This window comes from Anas platyrhynchos, chromosome 2 (genome assembly GCF_047663525.1).
Source record: "Anas platyrhynchos isolate ZD024472 breed Pekin duck chromosome 2, IASCAAS_PekinDuck_T2T, whole genome shotgun sequence".
Classification (NCBI taxonomy): domain Eukaryota; kingdom Metazoa; phylum Chordata; class Aves; order Anseriformes; family Anatidae; genus Anas; species Anas platyrhynchos.
Window position 1 is genome coordinate 75,209,041 of NC_092588.1, and position 20,994 is coordinate 75,230,034.

The 20,994-nt window shown below is 36.7% G+C and overlaps 1 long non-coding RNA gene across 1 annotated transcript in view; it reads right to left on the minus strand.

The window, feature by feature from the left end:
- The window catches only part of LOC106018009 (uncharacterized), a 141,986-nt gene that overhangs the window by 93,801 nt on the left and 27,191 nt on the right, over positions 1-20,994 (minus strand). The window contains exon 2 of the long non-coding RNA XR_011807708.1: positions 5,382-5,427. This is a non-coding gene — a long non-coding RNA (uncharacterized lncRNA). The remainder of the gene's footprint in view (positions 1-5,381; positions 5,428-20,994) is intronic.

Sequence of the window (20,994 nt, forward strand, 5' to 3'; positions counted from 1 at the left end):
TGCACAATCAAATTTTTCAACAGCATCTTAGGGTGATCAGAATGATGCAATGGCTGCCACCTGTTCTTCGGAGAGGCATCTTCCTGTGTTATACCCATTGTCTACTGATAATACAACCAACAACCACTTTCAAATGCAGCTTAACACTATACAGCCAGAGGGAAGCTGGGCTAGTTCTGCCAAATGGGAATTTGGGGGAATATCAGTGGCTGCAAAAAACAGCCGTCCTCATAGGCAGATGAGACAAGACAGTCCTCTAGAATTTCAGGGATTAATTGTGCATATATCTCTCCCATTTATCTAACAGCTACTTTCAGTTCTCATTGAATTCCAAAAACCCACAACAGTGATAACAGAGAGAAAATTAAACACACCACACCATCTTTTCTCCTTTTTCTTTCATGTGTTGAAGAACCAATGTCAACTGTAGCTATGTAACACACGAAATATTACCCTTTGATATTACTGAGAATTCAGGAATTAATGACAGCCCAATGAAATATAGTGCTATGAATGAAGCTTCACAGCATCTTATCTGATTTTAAAGGAAAACTGAACAGTTTTGTAGAGGATCATAAACTTTATCTGGCAGAACATGCATACAGCAACATACTACATTACATGATTTCAAGAAGCAGTATTAGGTTTCAAATGAGGAAATAAAGAAGCCCTTACTATTCTTGTGATATGGAATATTCAGTGAAATAATTCCAACTGCCACATAGAGCAGTTAATTTTTTAAGATAGACTTTTAACAAATTTTCTCTTCCCTTAAACTCACTACAGGACATGACAAAGATGCAAGTATGTATTCACATCAGGTCACACTGAAATAAACTGAGGATGTACTAGAATAACCCTTGAGACAGCCAGGAGTGGGTTTCTGAGAATGGCAAGCTGGAGCTGTGCAATATGGAGGCAGCATATCTTCAGCTCTGACTACTGCATATTTCTTCTCTGACACTAGAGGTGTTGACCTTCCTGGAAGGCTTTACTTTTAGACCACTTCTGTCTGATTTATTTTTTTTCCCTCATTTTTTCTAACAAAATATTTTATTTATGAACATTTCAGCCTAATATTTTTTTTCCTACCATAATTCTCAGTAGCCTATTCTTCTCAGAGGCATGAATTTCTGAAAAGCAGATAGAAACCCAAGGTCAGCACTTGTTGCACTCAGGGAAAGACAAAATCTATTTATCTCACAATGTCCTGTTAATGTCTTGTCTATGTTGATAGAATACATGGGGAAAGGGGAGATTTTGAGTGACTGAGGAGAAAATGATTCAAAAAGAACTGGTTTATTCCCCTCTTTTCTGATGATAAACACAGAGACATACTTCCAAGACATCATCCTTGGAAAGCATATGTACTGTATTCCTAATTGGCCAAGGTTTGACCTCTGATGCACAGCAATTGAAATAGAATCCCAGAATGACTTGGATTGAAAGGGACCTTAAACACTGTCCAGGTCCAATCCCCCTGCTATGGGCAGGGACACCTCCCACTAGACCAGGTTGCTCCAAGCCCCATCCGGCCTGGCCTTAAGCGCTTCCAGGGATGGGGCATCCACAGCTTCTCTGGGCAACATCTTTCAGTGCCTCACCACCCTCAAAGTAAAGATTTTCTTCTTATATCTAATCTAAATCTATCTTTTTTAATTTGAAAACTGTTACCACCTTGACCTATACTCCCTGATAAAGTGTCCCTCCCCAGATTTCTTGCAGGCCTCCTTTATGTAATGAAAGGCCCTTGTAAAGTCTCCCTGAAGCCTTCTCTTCACTAGACCGAGTAACCCCAACTTCCTCAGCCTCTCTTCATAGCAGTAGTGCTCTCTAATCTTTGTCATGGCCCTCCTCTGGACTTGCTCCAATAGGTCCATGACTTTCTTGTGCTGGGGGCCTTAGAGCTGAATGCTGTGCTCCAGGTGTGGTTTTACAAGAGCAGAGCAGAGGGGGAGAATCACTTCCCTCGACCTGCTGGCCATGCTGCCTTTGATGCAGCCCATGATACAGTTGACTTTCTGGGCTGCAAGCATACATTGCTGGCTCATGTCGAGCTTTTCATCAACCAACACCCCCAGGCTCTTCTCCTCAGAGCTGCTCTCAATCCATTCTCCACAATGCCTGTGTGTGCTTGGGATTGCAAGGTGGGACAACGGTGCAGGATCTTGCACTTGGCCTTGTTGAACTTCATGAAGTTCACACAGGTCCTTCTCTCAAGCCTCTCCAGGTCCCTCTGGATAGCATCCCTTCCCTCCAGTGTGTCAGCTGCACTACACAGCTTGGTGTCATTGGAAATTTGCTGTGGGTGCAATTGATCCCACTGTCCATGTCACTGACAAAGATGTTAAACAGTACCAGTCCCAATACTGACCCCTGAGGAACACCACTCATTACTGATTTCCAGTAGGACATTGAGTCATTGACCACAATTATTTGAGTGCAACCATCCAGCCAATTCCTTACCCACTGAGCAGTTCATCTGTCAAATCTGTCTCTCCAATTTAGAGAAAAGGATATAATGCGGGAGCATGATAAGAGCTCTTCCGAGCTCTTCCATGGATTATATATTTGGTCTGTAGTACAGTGCTGATAATATTGTAAATAACAACAACAACAACAATAATAATAATAATAACATTACACAAACATTTGCACAAAGAATTGGTCTAGTTTTAAAATTCCACACCAACTATTCTGTTGCTTTCTGATCCATACAGTTAATCAATCATCACACCTAGTTTCCAAATACAAGACTAGAGGAACTCAAAGTAGTGCTGAAATTGCTCTGTGCACAAAATTCAGTCTTCCCAAAGAATGATAAAAATAACAATCTTCCCAGGAAGATGGAGGACATACAACAGTTGTCCAGACATAAATCATAGAAAGGAGAGAAGAAAAATTTGCCTATATATCTGAGCAAGAGACTATTTGTCATTATCTGTGCACTCTTTCAATGAAAAAAAAAAAAAAAAAAAAAAGATGAAAAATATATTTTTGTACCTAATGGCTGATACTTAGGGGAATATGTCACTCTGTATTTGCCCACTTTTTATATCTCTCATTAAGCATCCTATACTGGTTATGATAAAAAACAGCTGGACTAACTAGACCTTTTGCTGCCTAGTTAGCTATCATTTTTCTCAGTGTGCTCTACTTTGAGACTGGGTAGTTAAAAGGAAAGTAGGGGAAAAAACGTATCTAAAGAATTGGAATTGTTATATTATACCTGGACAACCTAGTCAATGTGCACACTTTCTATTAGAATGATTCAGCACTAATTTGATTCACCTTTGCACATATCCATGCATACATGCAATTTTTGTCAGTTCAGTACATCTCATAGAGATAGCAGAACTCCAAACAAGTAACATTATTCTTCTGCTCTAATATCTGCAAGATCAAACCCTTAGTAATTCAGTGTTCGCCTATGAAGCTTAGGCCCTTTACAGCACCCCCTTCTCAGTAGGTTTCTTCATCATGAAATGAAGCATTTTGAGAATACTAGAAACATGAAAATCAAAGCCATAGTCACACACAGATTCCATCTTTAGAATACTGTTCCAATTTTCCCTTTGTAATACAAATATTTGTACCTCTACAGTAATGTATCTTCATTGCAGGATGGGGAGAGAAGCATTTTTCCATTACTTCAAAGGTCCAAGTGGACGCTTGAAAGCTGTATTAATTAATGGAATTCCTAAACTCACAAACTTTTTCTACTTTATTCACTGTTTAGTTAGAGAATGAAGTACAAAATAAACATTAATTCTCTTATAAAATTGTCTTGGAGCTGTTCTTTAAGAAAGAAAAACAGTGAGTTCAGCAAGGAATAGGTGCTAAACTTTAAGTGCAATTTCAGCTTCAAAGCACCTTGTGGACGCTTAATCTCAAACCTGTTTTCACTTGAATTGCTTAGAAACTCTTGTGAAAGTATTTCAGCTTTTTTATCAAAAAAAAAAAAAAAGTGAGAATATTTCATTAGTTCATCCAAACATTTTCTGCAAGGTGTTAGGGAGAGTTTCAATCATCTCTAAGACAAGGTACTAGAATAGTAAACTTAATTTAGACATAAGGCAAGTATATGGCTCTGGATTGGTCACAGTTTTAGGTAGTTCAGCTTATAGCTGACAACATCTCAGAGAAAGGTTCAGTTAGCTGGCTCAGAAATTGGGCTGTGATCATATAATGGCTCTAGTCCAAAGCATGCAAGAGGGACCCTTTGACTTAGGATTCAAAATAAGGCAAAATCTTTATTCCTAATATCACTGATATTTTCAGCAAAAAGCTATAGATTTATTTAGAAGGAAAAAAACAAACAACAACAACAAAAAAAACACTGTAAGAACAAAAGACAAAAACAATAAATGATTAGGAGAACTCTGATGACATAAAGTTTCATTTAAATAAGTCAGTTGAACTATTTCTAACAAAAGCATAGGAGAGAGGACTGCTTTTCTTCTGACCAGGTAAGAAAAGAAAATCTTTTCCAAAACCAGATGAACACATTCTGTGAAAGCACTCTGTTTCAGAAGCATTTCTCTGAATACATTTTGCACAGGAAAGGGAAAGTAGAAATTTCCAGGACACTACTGGATAGATGTCAAGAGGGTTACTGACATTTCCCTTGATTCAAAAGCTTTAACTACCTTAGGTTACTACCTGCACATCTACTAGTGATGCTTGCATACAGTGTTGTGGAAATATTACAAACCTAAGCACAAAGAAAACAACCTCTTTCAGATTCATATGAATAAATTTGATGGTTTAAGAACATGAAATTCTACCCATTGTTTCATTACATAGTATTTCTGCAACAAAGAAAATGAAAAGAGTTAAAAAAAAAACAAACAAACTGATTTTAAAATACAGTACCCTTTGATGTATGCCTAAGTGTCTCTTCTCTGCTGCTCAAATCTCAGGTGCAGGAAGAAATTCATAGCAAAGATTCACTGTGATCTTTCAAGCTCATCATCGCCAGCAGCAATTTTTCCTGATCACATGTCAGAATTTACTGTTAAATTCCTCACCTAAGCAATGCAAATTAACATGACCTATGTGAAATGACACCTATTGCAAGGCAGGAGCTGCCTGCCCTTGTGCACTACTTCAGAATCGGGCAGGATGTTTATGCTGTAAAGCATTAATGTTCCTTCTCCCCTTCTGTAAGACGACATGGTGAAAAACACTGGCACGATCTAGGAGACTAAATTAGTCATATAGTGCCTGCTGCCTTCTGCCTTTGTTAAAATGAGATAAAGGTCAGCAATAGTACAAAGGTTCAATTTATATTCAAAAACTGACTCAAACATATTCCATTATTAAACATTTTTTGTTTTTGTTGGTTATAATATAATACTTAATAGAACAGAAATGCTTACCTCTGTCCTCATGTGGAAACAACAGGAAACCGACTCTCAAAGAAGCCTGGAACAATAAAAAGTATCACAGCACATTTTTAATTAAATGTCATTTTACCTCAAACACAGTTTCAGTGTGCTTTAGCACTTTCAGGAAAGACTGGACAGAAAAAAAAATACAGTCAAAATACGGTTTATTGGCAAAATATTTTAAACAATTAATTAAGAGAAACTTAAGTACTTCCAAAACTTTTTAATGTATGTATGTATGTATACACATATTTATTGCTAAAAATAAGTCATTGCATTACACCTCAACAGAAGTGACCAGTGAAATAATATCTCATGTACATCTGTGTACAGTTCAAATGAGAAAATGCTTACTCAAGTCTACCCCAGGAAATTGAAACATGATCTGCAGAAAATGAAGGGTCTGCTTTCTGTTCCATGATTAGTGATATCCTCCTTGATGTGCAAGGAGTTCCAGGTCACATATTGATACTCTATGTGTTTTTTTCCTTCTACGGGATGAAGCTGAGGGATCATCTACAGTGATCCAGGCCCCCTCTGCAAAGAAATCTTGGAACAAGGGTTGGCCATCCAACAAAAGAATATAAACTGGAAATTCCTGCTCATGTTTGGAGACTAATGAAGTCCAAAGTTCAAGGAACATGAACAGGATATTGAGGACAGTACCAGGACACCAGGACAGTGTCCAGCCTTACTCAGTTTTTCATAGAAGCCACATGTGCTCTGTTAAATAAAACTTCATACTCTTTTTTTTTTTTTTTTTTTTTCCTAAATTACTTCCCTGCTCTGTGTTATCTTTTATCAGTTTGGGAAGGGAATCACAGTTACTGAATCAAAAAGAAGTATTTGAGCATGACTTTCTAGACTGAGGAAGCCCTCCAAGTTTCTGTTCTCGCAAGCTAAATTGCAAGTACCTTCTTGTTATCTCCAAGCTTGATATATTAAGAGAAAAAACTTCAACAAAGACCCCATCTACTCATAAAGTACACTTACAATGGTATTAAGATAGTTTTGTGAAGCCAAAGCAGAGCAGAGGATGGAGGCTTATTTGTTTTCCAAGTAGCATGTTTTCACAGACTCACAGAATAATATAGACTTATTAGATGCGGTCATTCAGGCCATGAGCAGTCAAGTCTTAAACCCCTACAAAGGTGGAAATTCCACAGTCTTCCTAGGTAACCTGTTCCTGTATTTGATCATGGCAAAACTTATTTCCTTGTTTAATCATTTTTCTCCATGTCCCGACTTCTGTCCTTTGCATATCATCCTACCACTCTGTACCAAGAGGAATATGGCTCCATCTTCTCTGCGTACTCCAATAAGCCAGCATAAACAGCCATAAGATCTCCCCTAAGCTTTCTCTTTTTCAGGCTGAACAAACCCAGTTCTGTCCTTGTATGTCAAGTGCTCCACTCCCCTGATCATCTTGATGGCCTCATGGGAATGGGAATGGACTCATTCCCATACATCAGTGCCCTGTATTGGGGAACCCAGAACAGGACACCATACTCCAGATGCGACCTCACAAATGCCAGAGAGAAGAGATCACTTCCCTGAAGCTGCAACCACATCCCTGGAGTTGCTGGCTGTATTCTTGCTAATAGAACTCAAGAAGCTGTTGGCCTTTGATGCTTTGATCTGGGTGGCCTTTTTGTTTTAATTAATTCTATCTCGAATCTATACTTCACAGAAAATTAATACAAGCCATTCAAAACTGAAATAAGACTATTTACATGGATTGTCAGTTGTTTAAACACAGACAGCAGGAATTGGTTCAGTTTCTATGCATACTTAAACCTGGGGCCTTGTTTATACCCAAGAGATGTGCAGATTTAACTCGTGCAGCTTTCCTCCAGCTCTGTGGACACAAATTGGCATGAGCACGTTTCAGCAATTAAACCACTGTCAATAGAATTACTTGTTACTTACATTATGGTAAATGAGGGTTAGGTTTTAACAGTTGTGAAGTAGAAAATAAATTTACAGTAACAAATGCTGGTAGTTATCCCTCACTACCTCCAAGCCCTTGACAATATGCCCAGTTATAAAAGTGGTAAGACTTTTGAAACTTCTATTACTTTTCACACTGTTAAGGCATTGCCACATAATGACTTAAATAATCATTTACTTTTTGATGAGAAAAGGTAAAATACCGCAATTTTTTGCATCATGTTCATTTACCTCTTTGACTTAGTTTAGTAAGATTTCAAGACCTCTCAAACAGCAGGACTGATTTTTTGCTGAAATGACTTTAATAAAAACAGGGGCATTAAAGTTTTACACAGAATATTGCAAAATGCCAAAGTATTAATCCAGGGTAATAACTCCTACAAGCATTACTGAATTATACATTTTAAATTACAATTTTCAAAAATGGGAGCGGGCATATTACAAAACTGAAAATAAATTTCACAAAACCTATTTTAAGTATTTTCTATGCAAAGAAATTCCTGTGAATTATTTATCATTTTCATTAACACAGTCTGGAAATGTGTAATTTTATCTGATTTATGTCTTCAGATTCTTGTAATGTTAAAGGACCTGTTTCTGCAAATTTTTAGGCCCAGGCATACCACTAAATGCACACACACATACCCACTTCTAGAATTCACGAGATTCAGTACTGAAACTATAAACTAATGCTGAATGCCAACACCATTTAAGTTGTATTATATGTATGTTGTTCCCTTCCAACCATTAAATATTTATTCTTCTATATTACACCAAAAAAACTCATGAACTTCCACCCAGTTTTCATGCTCTTTTAGAAGTGTATAAAACTTAGGCTTGCAAAGAGATGTGATTCCAAGAAAGAAAGGTTTTCTTTCAAAGTGGAACACAAAATAATTAAATCAAAAGTATTCAAACACTGATTAACATTTGTCTTGAGGTTCAAATAATGATTTAAACTAGCTCTTATGTTATCAGAGCCACCCAGACCCTCTCCAGTACATGAGAGAGATGGACAGATGACAAGAGTTATCAAAAATTGTAGCTGCTTAATTGTTTACATCAGACAGAAGGCAGTCAAGAAACATACTGCTACAGAGGTTTAATTCCTCCTCCCCATTGCATTAGCACAGTCCTTCAGTGCATGAAAAGTCTCACCAAAGTCAGTGTTGAAAATTTTTACAGGAATTTTCAACCTAGATATATGGAGGGGAACTAGGTCCCTAGTGCCCTCCTAAACTCCAAAAATATTTTAGAACCTTTTAGTCACTGTTGATCTTTGCAGACAACTAAACCTCTACATGCTAAATAGACACCTGTATCAGTTAAAATTCAGGTCATTTATTAGTCAGTAATTAGTGTCACTGAGTTTGCTTACAGATGGCTTCTGTTTGCTATTCTTTAAAACCCACATACTACTTGGAGGGGGAAAATAAAGAAAGAAAGAATAAAAAATAAAAAACAGAACTCAGGTTTTCCTGTCTAATATGTGTCTAGCCATAAATCCACTGCATCCATTTCTCTTTTTCCAACATTAAACTTACCAGTTGCTGCAATGTCTCTTTGGCAGACACTCACAAATAAATGTACTGAACTGGGCCTTTCTAATTAACACATATGAATAAAACTCAGTCAGGTTGTCATTGCATTAGCTTGAGATGTGCATTACATTTTTTTTTCATAGTGTTATCAAAAATTTCCAACTGCCAAAGACTAGCTAAGGTGAGGGAGAGAAAGAAGTGTGCACCTTTGCTGCAATTGGGCAGACATAAACAAGGCTAAATCCTTTGTATGGATTTCCTGAAGGATATATCAAGAACTATCTTCAGCATGATGAAGACTATAAGTGAGATTTAATTTGGGGGTATTAATAGCTATCTTGACAATTTAATCTCTGAAAATGTTATTACTATTAAAGGAAAAAATTCTATATGCATTTTGCTGAGGCTATTAGCCTGGAAGTTCATGTGGTGAGAGGTATTTCTTACTTAGAATATAAATTCACTTGCACAGTATGCATTTTCCAAAATGAGAGAGTACATTGGTTTCCAGCCTTTTTAATGAGTGATAAAAAGAACTACAGATTTATTTTTTTTAAAATCTTTGCCTTTGCTTTGGCACTCATATACTACAGGTGCCTACAATTATGTGGAGGCACACACAATATTATCACTTAGATATTTAACTTCATAATATGCCTATCTAGACAGATGACTAAATGAGGAATTTTGTACTCAGATTATATCATTACAGAAAATCACATCTGAAATCATTTTGCCCACAAAACAGTAGTAGTAAAAATGGAGAATATGACTATTTTCCAAACAAAACTCATAATGTCAATATCAACAATTTTATACCCTTGAATGAATGCTTCTTACATATTTTCATATCTTAGCCCAGTAAAAGTTGAAAAAAACACAAATGCTGGATTTTACAGGGATATGGGATACAAATATACATCTTTAGAAAGTGTGTGAAACCACAATATAAAAGTATATGTTTTCCATAGAAAATCCCTGTGATTCACTAATTTTACAAAGAAAGCAAAAGAAGAGCAAAGAACCTAACAACAAAACCTCCAAGATTTCAATGTATTCACTCAAAGTATTGGTACAGGCTTATACTATGAAAAACAGAGGGTATGAAGCTCACTGTTTCTACATGAAGTACACTAATATTCTTGATTAGCAAAACGTTAATAAAGAAAAAAAAATAAATGGTACAAAATTGATTATAAAAAAGACAATATCAATAAAATTAATGTATAATCTTTTCTCTTTCAAGATTGTCTATTACTGAACATTCCTTTAATATTTATACAAAAGGTTTTTTTTTAAATCATGTATATTTAAATAAGATGGAAATTATGTCACTCTCCTCACACAGTAATCCTGAACACTAACTCAACTTAAAATAGGTATTTTTTTAAGTTAGAATCCTGTCACTCATGCTTTGTATTCAAAAGACATAATATTATTTATCCCCAGCTAAAACTCACTGAAAGTGAAATCATGGCAAGACCTAGCTTTGTGAGAATCATGTAGCTAACAATAGCAGCAGGAGTAGCATTAGTACCAGAAGTATAACAGAAAAAAAGGGCTAAGAGAGAAATAACCAAAGCAAATGTATGTCTCAGCTATCATTCACTCATATTTGATTCAAACAAAACATTTTTTTATGTGTAAGACATTCTAGAATTAGTATAAATCTAACTTTCTTCCTAATATTTTGAGATGCAGGCGGATTCACAAATCTGTTGTTGTTCAGTAGCTATGTAAATCTGCCTTTTGTAGCACCACATAAAGCCAGAAAATAGTTTAATATCAGTAAATGTCAATATTAGATCCAAATCCCCAAAATCATAAAAATGCTTTCAGAATTCCTGGAAAGCCAAGTCTTCCAAAACTTTGTAGGTTATTCCTTCTAATATGAAGGTGGAATTCAAGTCTACAGGCTTTGGATGTTTCTTTTCTTAGTGGTTAACTTACAAACACAAAGAAATAAGAGACTAAATCAGTGGAGACCATCAAGTTCTGAGTGGGGAATTTATAGGGAGCTAGAATCCAGTTTAATTCAAGATAAAAAAGACCACAGCATCTTCTGGAAGGAGTCAGATATCACAAGAGCCCAAGTTGCTTGACATGGGCAAAGGTCAAAGACATCCTCAGAAGGTGTTTAGAAATAAATATTAAAAAAAAAAAAAAAAAAAAAAAAAGAAAAGAAAAGAAGAAGATTTGAGATGAAGATAATTCCGTCGCTTCAACAGACACCAAAGTCCCATCTCAGGTGATAGAAGAGGAAACTTTTTTGGGACCTAGATTCTTGAGATAGATGTTAACTTTTTCCAAGACAAAAGCAACTCTTTTCCTTCCAAGGACAAGCAAGAGAGGATCCAGAAAGAGAAACTGTTTTATTTTCCAGCAGGACAGGACATACAGCAAGACAATATTCTGGTCTCCAAAAACAGAAACATTCATTAGCAAAACTTCCAGTGTCTTCATAGGAGGCCAGAGTTGTTCTCTATATCTTGGTCTCATTATGAACTCCATCCCAAATTCAGAAATAAAACCATAAAAACGACACATCAAAAAGACAGTGCCTTTGGCACAGTCACATCCCACTGGCAGATGCAATTAATTGTGTCATTGTCCCAGACTGGTGCTGTTTTCACACAGTCAGACTTCGAAGTCAGACTTCGACTAGCAAATACATCCATTTAAAATGCATGTTGAAGTCACACTTCTCAAAGGGTATCTGGTCAGCTGAACAGATGGGCATAAATATAAGTGTCTGCTTCAAGCTTTGTATATGGATTTTCATCCATACCTGCTATAAGCAAAAGTGTGTGATGACTATAACAGCACATAAAGGGTGCAAAAGCTAAGCAACACCTCAAGGACTGAGACTACAAAATGAACTCCATCACAAATCAAGACCACTGTTGCAAGTTCCCCTAGAGTTTCTAGTATATAGCACTTCCAATAGATTTTCTTTCATTTTTCAGTCTCAGCAAGCCATACATTAACTATACTTACCCTGTTCAGTACTATCTTAAGGGGCTCTTGACAGCAACCAGTCTATGATACATTCAAAATCCAACACAACAGGTTTAACACTCACACGCAGAACTGTAAATATACATATGCAGTGCTCAGAGCTTTTTAGTTTTAAAGACAACTGTATACCTGCCAATATTTCCTGAAGCAATAAAGATTCATATTAAGGACACTTTCTTAAAATTTGAATTGTAATTTTCTCTCACCATTTCCTGTTTTCTGGGGACCTGTTGCAGGCCTGAGGAAAACTGACTGGGTAGAAAGGTTTTACACACGCCCAAGGACATATTTTTCTCCACGTAGTCATAGGTCAAAAGACAATGAAACCTTCCTCTGCCTTTGCGTCAGATGGGCTCAAAAGCCACCTTAAAAATTTAATTCAAAATTAATCCTTGTTCCAACTTTAATTTTGTAGTCTGGTGAATGACAAAAGTAAACCTGCCATACAATATAACTGCTTTAACTCTGCCACAAATTAGTCACTAAACACTCTTCAAAATTTCTAGTTAATTGTAAAAATTGTAAGACATTTTGATACTAAACCATGCTGATTAGGAATGAAAAACTCGTCATTGGGCCCTTGAAGCCAGAGAACTTCCTTTGCAATTTATAGCAAAATAAGCCTAATATTCATTTAACTTTTATAATACAGTTTTTAAATGTAAATATTTACACTACAAATTAACCTTGAAACAACTTTGACATTTTCAAAATTTCTTTGAAACTTTTTTGAAACTTATAAGACACTGTAAGTAGAACTTTTGTTTCCTTCAAAACATTTTCTTCAAAAACATGCTCTTTGAAACATTTATGTATGTGCATTTGATTTATGCGCAAAATGTAGTTAGTAGAACGTAACCTACATCTTTCTTCCAGTGACTGCCCACATCCATTTCCATAGGAAGGTTACTTCAAATGAACTCCGTGCTCAATTACCAGTGTTTTGGTGTGCTTCATTCAGGCATTAGCTGAAGGATTGTCTTACCAAGACGTGTCCACAGTGAATTCCTCTGCAATAAAGGAAAACTTAAGTCTGGGATTCAGACTACTAAGCAAATGTTAAGATGTAAAACATTTTTCTGTGAGGTCCCAAATATACCTTGAGCTGTAACAGAGTATACTATTTATGCAGAAAAAGTTTTAACTATGTGGAAACGGATTTTCCTTTAGACCTGTAGCTATTAATTCAAATAGTCCCTCCAATATCAGAAGGAGGGCTGTAAATGTAAGAAGAAAGGGTTCTTTCAAAAACAGAGGTTTGAGGTGTGACTTAAGCCTTAGAGGAACTGAATTTAGTCAAGAAAATTGTATTGAGGTGAAACTTGGAAGCTATCTTTGCAAGAAATTTGCAAGGGTACATAGGAATGCATTAAATCTGGATTATTTTGTCAGTAAACTCCCTTTGCCCAGGAAGAGCAGCAGTGCTCTAGTGATGAGGGATACTCAGTATTCATGCCATGAAATAAAGGTGCTTGCAGAAGGAAGTTGAGTGAATGGATCCAGACTTGGGGCAGGCTCTGAAGTTGCTCCTGAACAGACAGATGAGGAAGAAAGGCACATACTTGGTCAGAAATACATCTCAGGTGTGCTTTTGACATCATCTGATTAAGGACCTGAAGACCTAATCCTTTTTCTTGGTATTTATCACAGAGGGGTTCCAATTTCTAGGTTACTCATTTCAAACTACCATTTCATCAAAAGATGTCCTCCTGGACCTCAAGAAAACAGTTTAACAGTTAACACTACATAACAGTTTTGTCACCAGTAGCTCAGAAGCAGATCCAAAATGTTCTACAAGCTCTGAAATTGCATATTCACATGGGGTTTCCAGTCTCCTCAGAATCAGTGTCCTTTTTATGGCTGCCTAAATAGGGCACACAAACAGAAGGTATGAGGTCTGTCACATCAAAGCTGGGCTGTGGGAGAAGCTAGGAAGGGCACCTGCTTACAGACCCTGGCTTGAACTATCCAAAAACCCAAAAAGTGCATTACCGGGAGAACTGCTGTGCTGAATAGACATGATGTTTGCTTGAAGAATGCATGGTCCTCAGCCAAATAGCCTAGAATCTGGAGGCAGAGTGACACTTAGATATCTTATAAGTGTGTATTTTCTTGAAAGCATGCGGAGACAGAGAGATGACTAAATCATAAAACAGCTTGTAATGCTAATTTAAGGAAACAAGTTTAAGGCAGAAAGGCTTTCTTTGACACAATATCCAGTACCATCTCATTGAAATGTAAAACATGTAGGATTCTGTATCTGAACTTGGAGACTTAATTTTGAGGTGCTGAGTGTGTTCTGAAGACAATAAGGAACCTATTCTTTGAACAAATATCTAAGTATAGTAACAACAGCTAATTTCAGACAAAACAAAATGCTACTATAACAGACAGAAAGTTGAAAAAAAAATCAGAGTTAAATAGATCCTGAGTATAAGACTTTGAATGGAATGTCCTTGATTCACTGAAGTTCATAACTTCTCCATGTGTCACTCCTACCCAGAGGCAGGGGAACAGAGGTTAGGCTGAACAAGTCTATGATCAGTCCACTGTGAACAGCTATCAGAGAATAAAACACTGACATTCTTAAATTTACAGATATGACAGTTTTACTTCCTTAAGCCAAGGATAGATTATTATCTTTCTTTTCTGTTGTGAGAGGATGGAGAGCAACACTTCCTACCTGGGCTAATATGTCACCAAATTAAGAGGAAAATAACAAGTCAACCAGGAGGTGGTGACAGTAGCAGTAAAGGAAGAGATGGGTGATAACTCTCAGATGTTGGCAAGGCAACAAAAGCTCAGCTGAGGATTAACTGCCAGAAGAAGCCTCAAGTGATGGAATCTCTAACACCTTTCCTGAGGTTAGGTTAGCACTGGAAACTATGAGTTTTACACCTACGAAAACGGGCAGTTATATGGAGACAAAGGCACACCACAACATCACCATGCCCTTTTCAAGTAACAAAAGACACCATAAATCTTCACATCGTGATTCTAAAGAGTAAATCAGTAACTTAGATATATCCCTCATGCAATTAAACTAATAGAGTTAAGAAGCATCGTACATTTAGCAGAGGCTCCTCAATGAAAGCTGTGAAAGCTGGAGCCCAGCTGATCTGTTTGCCAGAATATAGAAGCAGAGGCCATCAGGCCAACAAGGGTCTTACATTCACAGTAAGCAGAAGATGGTCCTGGTAGTTGCCTAGACAAACTAGAGGGACACGAAGCTAATACTGTTACCCAGAGTCTCCAAACACCTGCAGCAATAATCTATAAATTTAGCTTCCTTGTTATTTTCTCTCTGAAGTAGCTGTTATCTTGAAATTTATCAGCAGAAATAAAGAGCTTTTTTTTGTTTTTTTGTTTGTTTGTTTGTTTTTTTCTCCCCGTATTTGCCTTTCTGGTCAGGGGAAAGAAGATGTGGAACATAGCCAGCTTCAGAATGGCTTCAGTTACAGGCAAGAAGGTTCTGGATGATTCTTGTCAAGTGTCATCTTAGTCCATTAGGAAATTTAATTTCTCTCTACAAAAGACATAATCTTCTAGCACATGGCAGAGAAAACTGAATGTGACCATTGCGTGTGGTAATTCATGAATGGTTGTTTCTATCTTCTCCACTGAGACAGAAATACTGAGCTTTAACATAAATTAAGGAAGGCTGTGGTTCAAAATCAAAACTGGGGACACACTCAGAGGCAGAATAGTGGTTTGTACTACTGAGGTTATCAGTACAGGCTGCTGTACAAGTCGAGAAAGATTTTTCCTATGCTCTCCACCCTGCCCTTTCTGCATTCTTCATGAAGTAAACAATTGTCAAGAAATAACATGTAGATCATATAATGCAACATAATAACCTAGGAAGCCAGTTTTTTTTTTTCTTTCTGGCTTAATTTAACAGTTCAAAATACATAGTTCAGAACACATTGCAATAATGCTCTTAATCCATACCTGTTCTTTTATAAGGAGAAGACAAATATACCACATTACAATCCCCAGCATACTTGCTATATTATATCAAACATTAAAAATATGTGATTTAGCAAATGTTTATCTAGGTAATAAATTAAAAATGACCATGGCCTTTTGGACCTCAAAGATTAGCTTCCTACCACAGAAGGAAGAATATTTACATGATGCTTAAACTTTTTTTGTTGTCACACGTATTCTGTCAAGAAGATGAAGTTCCTGCCCTGCCACTTGAAGGCAAATAAAAGGAAATCATAGGAAATGACCCATAGATTCGGCTCTCTGCCTGCAGTGATGGTGCTCTGCTATGGTGAGAGTGCACTGGCTTTTTTAAAAAACAAATAAATAAGTAAATTTTATCTCAAAGCAGTGGTATTGTTAAAAACAAAGTTCTCTTAAGTGCATGGAAGGGAGAAAAATGTTGTCTTAGGTTTTAAGGGTTGCAGAGCTACAAAATATGTTATATCTGCATGAGCTACAAGATGAAAATAATGCACTAACAATCCCCTTCACAATGATAACCAACCACCAAAATGTCAAACAAAAGGCTGAAAACCTTTATTGAGTCAGCTGCTTGTCAGTCTTCTGACAAATATGTCAGCTCTGGGTATTTTAGTCAGCAATTTCAGTAACAACCAAATGGCCTTTTGTACACAGAACACGAAGACAGCCTTCGATTGGCACAGAAAATAAATCTCAGGCTTTTGAACTTCTTTAATTCTCGCTTTTTTGGGGGATGTGTTGGAAGAGATAAATGGCAGCTTTACTGATCTCCTTCTTCACATTGATCCAGAAGGTAATTTTATTCAGAAATTTTATAAATTGCAAGCCTCGTTTGAAAATCTGGAATTAAATGTTGCCTTCCAATGTAGGTCATCAGCACAATTCTCAAAACAACTTGAAGACGGCAGGCTTTATGCACAGCATAACAATGCTCACAAATAACTACCCAACTGGCAAAGAAGGGCGTGCTGAACTGAAATCCAGTTTCAGGGGCAGATTGGAAGTGTTCAGCCCCTGATTGTTCTGAAACTTGGTACTTCATGAATTTATTGATTTTGGCAAGGAATGTTTATCAGGTCTATCTCTGTGGGCAAAACCCTGGCAACGTCTGCTATTTTTTCTTTTTCTTTAAAGTCACTTTTCTTCTCCTAAGAGCCACAAGGGATGGAGGCAGATGAGACACAAATTTAAAGCAGACTAACAGTCTGTTTATCAGGAATAGCTCTCCCAATTTGGTGAAAATTATGCCACGTTTGCTCCATAATCACACCATAGCTCCATTCAAAATCTGAGTATAAAGAACCCACTTCAGCAAAAATGCTGAAAGAAAATCTTATCTGTAGCACTGATAACCCTGATATCAGTAGGTGAGATTTTCTACAACCAGAGAACAAGAGGTGATGGAGAAAAATGGACCATTTCAGACACCTGTGCCAATTATGCTTAGTAAGGAAAAGTACCTTCACATTGACGGGTAAAACTGGCTGCTGTTCATTACTCAACGCCTAACCTACCACTTCATACTGTGGATGTTTTGGAGGGACAGGAAATGGATCTCCAGTACTCTTGGGAGCACTAGCATGAGGCTGGCAGTTCTTAGTGAGAATCAGTCAAGAACAAAAGTTTAAAATAAATAAATAAATACATAGCAATGACAGCCGCAGGGTAAGAATGCAGTTTTGTCTCTGTGCCTATTTAACAGTTGTCTGGCAACAGCCATGTGGCAAACCCAGCCATCTCAGGGCCCAGACAATATCATGGCTCACAAAGGTGACATATTGCTCAGGTTTGCTTCCAGATGGCCTAGAAAGAATCAACTTGCAAGTCCAAAAGAGACTTGATTCAGGAAGTCCTGTTATCTCTGCTGTCAATCAGTGCCCTTTGTGACAAATTTCCTTAAGAACTTGGTTGAGACATCTAAACCTCTATTTCTTACCTCATTGCCTACAAGAATTCTGTATCATGTTATCTTCACACTGAATCTCTCAGAAATACTGAATATACATACATTAACAAAAATTGAGTACATCTTAAGAAAGACAGCTTGGGAAAATGAAAATTTTGCTATACCTTTTGGTTCTTTTTTAAAGTATGTTACTGGAGGAAAAATTAAAAAAAAAAAAAAAAAAAAAAAAGAACAGTAAAAGATTTTCTGTAAAAGATGACTATTGACAATTTTGACTCCTGAACCTCAATTTGTTCATTTACTACAGCATGCTACAGTAGTACTACTAAATCAGTAACCTACCTGCAGTGACGTATACATATATTTATGGTATATATATATGGTGTCCCAACTGCTTTTTTTCTTGTTCTACAAATTAAGTTCTGCAGCTTAAATACTGTAAACTGATAGCCATCATAAACTGTCAGTAGGGCAGAAAGGTATTGATTTGCTTTCAGGACACTGAAGCCCAGACAGAAGTGCATACATGTCACTGGAAGTCTTTCTATCAGCATGACTTCCCTCTGGGATGTCCACAGAACAAATAGCTTATAATTAGAATCCAGTGCTATTGTGAAAGAGTTACAAATAAAGTCTGCCTTTCTCTTAAGACAGATAAATAATAATAATAATAATAATAATAATAATAATAATAATAATAATAATAATAATAATAATAATAATAATAATAATAATAAAGTAAATAAAAAAACTGAATATTATGAAAGAAAATGTCTTTAAGGAAAAAAAAAACTGCCCTGAAAAATCAAATTAATATTTCAAATGTCTCTCATATCCCTCTTCTGCCTACTTGACCTTTCTGAAACCATAAATGGAACTTTGAGGTCTCAGAAAAAAAAAAAAAATGAAAATACCCAATTTTTCAAAGCAGATATTCACACTTTATTTGATCTCAGCAAATTTCCAGTACAAGTTTAGAGACCTTTCTTTTTTCCTTTACAGACATCAAGACCTTCTAGAAGCTTATTCCCACATGAAATGATAAATCTATAAGTAAGAAAAGATGCCTAAAATTAAGAAGCCCAAGTTAGAGCTCAGAATTATCATTCTTTAAATATTATGAAAGAGGTAAGCTAAACGTCAGAGAGAAAAACCTGAGAGAGAATTTATTCAGGCTGCTCATCTATGAACGCTAAGTGACAAAAGCAGTTTTCTGGTAGTCATTACACTCAGTTTGAGTTCCTAAAAGGCCACTTACTCTGATACTCTTACAGTTACCCATGAACTTAATCAGAGCACTACTTCATACGTAATGATAAATTCAAATGCAAAACAGGAATGTGAATAGTGGCACAATAACAATCCTCGTTTACATTAATTCACCTCCATAATTTTCAGCAAATCTACAAATTCAGATGGATCAGTTATACTTAATCCTGGAGAATAATTGAACTAAAAAGCCCATTTTAAAAAACAAACTACCTAAGGATTGATAGCAATATTTGGCCAACTCTCTTGCTGAAAGACTGTGACACCAACCTCAAAAGAATCACTGACTCAAAATAATCAAGGTTCCAGCAAGAAAAGTGGAGACATTCTGAGAATGAAGAAGCAATATGACCTTTTTTGGCCAAAGCAGATTATAATGTTGCATCAGTCAACACAGAAATAATATGAAAGAGGTGATAGGAAGGGAATCCATTGCAGCTCTGGAAATGCAATTATAATTCTGGGAAATGAGAACCGATTTACAGGCAGCTCTGACAAATGTAGTCCTTATAAAGTTGTTTGAATGCATTAGTCTATGAGTCAGTACAAATATACAGTATCTGAACTGATCTTTTCCCTGCACTGCCACATTTACCACTTCAATAAGAATACAATGTATATAGTACATATGTATATTTTTAATAGTTTTACTGTACTCTTTATTTACAATAGTTTGTCGTTTTCTTTTTGGCAGCTATAATATGCTCAGCCAAAATTTTTACTCTGTATCGCAAAAGCATAAGTGACTCTTCAGGGCAGAAACACTTCGTATCTCTGTTCTGCAGTCAGGTGTGGAGGAGTGCCACACTGTGGTTTATGTCACAAATCAGCAGGTCAGGAGGTCACTCCTCTGAAATGGTTATCCACATACCTACATTGCCTAGAGCTATTGTCTGATCTTTTACTGCCCTTTCCTTCCAAACCAGCAAGGAAGTCCCATAACATTTCTGACCTGCTGCAAACCTTAATGTCTGTTCTGTGAATGGAATTCAATTTACACCCCAAACATCATTCTTTTCCCTTGATTCAGCATCAGTTTTTACAATGCCATACTTACACCGGGATATAAAATGCACTCTTCACACTAATGCATTTAGAAGTAATTTCAATGACAAATGCTGTTATCAGAGATGTGCAACGTATCTGACATATTGCTGCAGGACTATCTGTTTGGTGCCAAAGCATTAGCTGATAGCACCCATTCACCAAGAAGAGTTCAGCTCCTCAGGAGGCATTCTCTTAGAAGTGAGTTTTAGCCACTTCAGTTTGACAACTTCTGCCTGGGAAAAGACTAACACAATAGAACTACCTAAGATTTTCAGCAGAAATTTGGAAAAAAAAAAAAAAAAAACCTCTTATATTTAAACAGGTGAAAAGCAGCAAGAGATTACTTGACATTTTAAGAAAAGGTAACAACAAAAACAAATAAGATTTGTCATGTTGTCCTACACAATCTTCCTCTTAGCACAACACGTACAAAGCCCAAAGGTGATATGTGCAGAGGTGTTAAAGAACAGAGTGCTTCACTGCCATGCTGGAGGTTGGTGGGAGAAACCAACAGTTGTCATGTGGATCTGAAAAGTAATGAACTCACCTTGAAGTGACAACAATAAACCACCACTAGGTACATGCCACTGATGCTGGGATCCAAACTTACAATTAATTTGATGACTGTTGTTCGTTATCAATAATAACTGATCATAACATGACCCTGCATTGACAGACATGATCCAAATGGAAGAAAAAGGAGTCCTTATCTCAGATAGTGAAAGGTTTATAAAGGTCAACAAATGTAAAGGAGTAAGTCAGGAACACGATGAAACAGGTGTTCGCAGTTCTGGTGAGCACTAAAGCCAAATAGCAGCAGCAGCCCTTTTCCTTGCCATCAAAGAAAATAAGGGTTTTGATGGAGGCAGATAAAGAAAAGGTTTGTGGTTTTGCTAAGGCA